The following is a 2,669-nucleotide window of genomic DNA, read 5'->3' on the forward strand; positions in this document are numbered from 1 at the left end:
CTCTGCCGCCTGCCTGGGTCCTCCTGCCCCTGCGGGAAGGGACAGGGACGGGGGTGAGGGGGTGCTCCCGGCCCGCCGCCCCCCGGCCCGGCCCCAGCCCCGGCAATTATTAACACGCCACAGCCTTGACTCGGCCGGGCTGGGCTCCCCCTCCCCGCCATCGGCCCGGCAGGTGCCCGAGCCCTGGGCCACGGTGTGGGGTGCACGGTGTGGGGTGCACGGTGTGGGGTGCACGGTGTGGGGTGCAGTCAGTGCAGGGTGCACAGTGTGGGGTGCACGGTGTGGGGTGCAGTGTCAGTGAGGGGTGCACGGTGTGGGCTCAGAGTGCACGGTGTGGGGCACACAGAGTGGGTACAGGGCGCACAGCACAGGGTGATGGGTGCACAGTGCAGGGTGCACGATGAGGGGTGCATGGTGTGGGGTGTACGGTGTGGGCTCAGGGTGCACAGTGCGGGGTGCACGGCACAGGGTGGTGGGTGCACAGAGTGGTGTGGGGCACCCAGCACACGATGCTCAGTGTGGGGTGCCCTTTGCACAGCGCAGTGCCCAGTGCATGTTTTGGGGTGCATCGTGCACCTTGTGAGGTGCATGGAGGGGGTGTGCAGTGTGGGCTGCGAGGGGTGCAGGGTGCATTCTGTGGGGTGCAGGGTGCGGGGGCAGCAGGGCTGTGGGGTGCAGGGTGCTGGGTACAAGGTGTGGGGCACGCGGGGTGCAGCACAGGAGCTGCGGGAGGTGCAGGGGGCACAGAGCAGGGTTTGGGGTGCAGGGTGTGTGGGGTGCACGGTGTGGGGTACAGGCACGGGGTCTGCACGCTGTAGGATGTGTGGGGTGCTGGGTGCGGGACCGGGGGGGCCGGGGGATGCTGGCTGTGGGTGCTGGCTGCAGGGAACTGGGGGACGCTGGCTGTGGGGTCTGGGGGGCGCGGGGTGGCTGGCACAGGGTGTGGGGCGCAGGGTGCGGGGTCCGGGTGCGGGGTGCTGGCTGCGGGGGCCGGGGGCCGCTTGCGGGGGGCCGGGGGGGAGGCGCCAGCCGGCACCTGTTGCTATGGCAAACGCTGCATTCGCCATGGCCGGGGCTGCTGTTGCCTTTGGCACCGGAGCTGCAATTTGTTTCTAGAGCTTTCCAGCCGCAGCCGTTCCCAGCGGCGGGCGGGGGGCTCGGGCGGGGGCTCGGGGGGGCCGGGGCGGGCAGGACGCCGCTCTCAGCACCTCTCCCACCCCGACACATCCCCCCGGGCCCCGGCCGGTGCGGCGGGGGCTGCCGGGGGGGCTGCAGCCGCCCTCCGACGCAGGCACGGGGACCGCCGGGGTTTGGGGTGCTGGGCCGGGGGCTGGGGACAGATGGGGGAGCTCAGCCCTCCCTGCCCCACTGGCCCCTCTCGCAGGTTGGGCTGCCGGGAAGATGCGGGCAGGGCAGCGGGGGGGCGGGTGCAGGCTGGGGATGGGGGGTTGGGGTGCGGGACCCGGGGGTGCAGGACACCTGATGGGGGTGTGGGGTGCAGGCTGTACCCCCAAGCACAGCCCCGTGCCGGACACCGTGCGCTGGTGAGGGGCTCCCCGGCCCCTTCCCTCAGCAGCTCGGGGAGCCCCCGGGGAAGCCCCGGCCCCATCCTGTCCCCATCCCCTTGGTGGCACAGGGGGGCCCGCGCCAGCTCCCCGCGGGCACGCGCGGCCCCGACCCGGCACTTGGCCCCTGGGCACCGCGAGGCCGGGGAGGTGAGGGGCCAGGGCCCGCACCCCGCACCCCCCGCACCCCCAGGCCACCGCTCTCGGCCCCTCTGTCAGCGGCTCTGCCACCAGCCCACGGCACGGCAGGCTCGGCACGGCACGGCACGGCCCGGCACCGCTCGGTATGGCACAGCACGGCTCGGTTCGGCACCGCTCGGCACAGCGCCCCGGCCCCACGTTCCCCCGCGAGTCGCCTCCCGGGGTGCCGCTGGCGGAGCCCCCCACCATGGCCGAAGCCCCCCGGGACCCCGCGCCTCGGCACGGCCCCGGGGCGGGCACGGCACGGCCGGACGCGTGCGGCCGGGAAGCAGCGGGGACACCGCGGCTGCACCGGGGACACCGCGGCTGCACCGGGGACACCGCGGCTGCACCGGGCACCTCGGGGGATGCCCCGCACCCAGCGGCGCCGCGGGGCGCGGGGGTCCCGCTGCCGGGGGTCTCTGCCGTGCCGCCGGCACCGCCCGCAGCCCCGGCCCCCCTCGGCAGCGGGGTCCCTCCGGCAGCCCCGGGGGGCAGCTGACCCCCCCCCCCCCCGGCCGCCCGGTGCGGCGGCGGCCGAGCCCGCTTGGCGCTGCCGAAGAGGAAGGGACAGCTCGCGGCTTTGATTCGCTACCAGCCAACATGGTCTCCAAATGCTCTAAAAATAGTTGTTCTGCGCACAAACCCCGCGGCGGCTCCGGCCGCCGAACAAAGCCGGGGTGCCGCCGCGGCCCGGCCGCCTCCCGCTGCCCACCCCGCGGGGCCCCGCCGGAGGGGCCGTGCGGGACCCGCCGGCGCCCCCGGCCCCGCTCCGCGCGCTCTTACCGGGCTGCGCTCGCCCGCCGCGGCGCTGCGGGACGGCCGGGACGGGGGTTCGGCCCCCAGCCCTCGCCTTAGGCCGCCGGGGCCGTCCTCGGCGGCATTCCCCGGCCGCCGCTCGGCTCGGCGGGGGTTAGGGACCCG

Source organism: Pseudopodoces humilis, chromosome 3, assembly GCF_049639895.1.
Source record: "Pseudopodoces humilis isolate 2021_Gansu_Grassland_sample_001 chromosome 3, ASM4963989v1, whole genome shotgun sequence".
NCBI lineage: Eukaryota > Metazoa > Chordata > Aves > Passeriformes > Paridae > Pseudopodoces > Pseudopodoces humilis.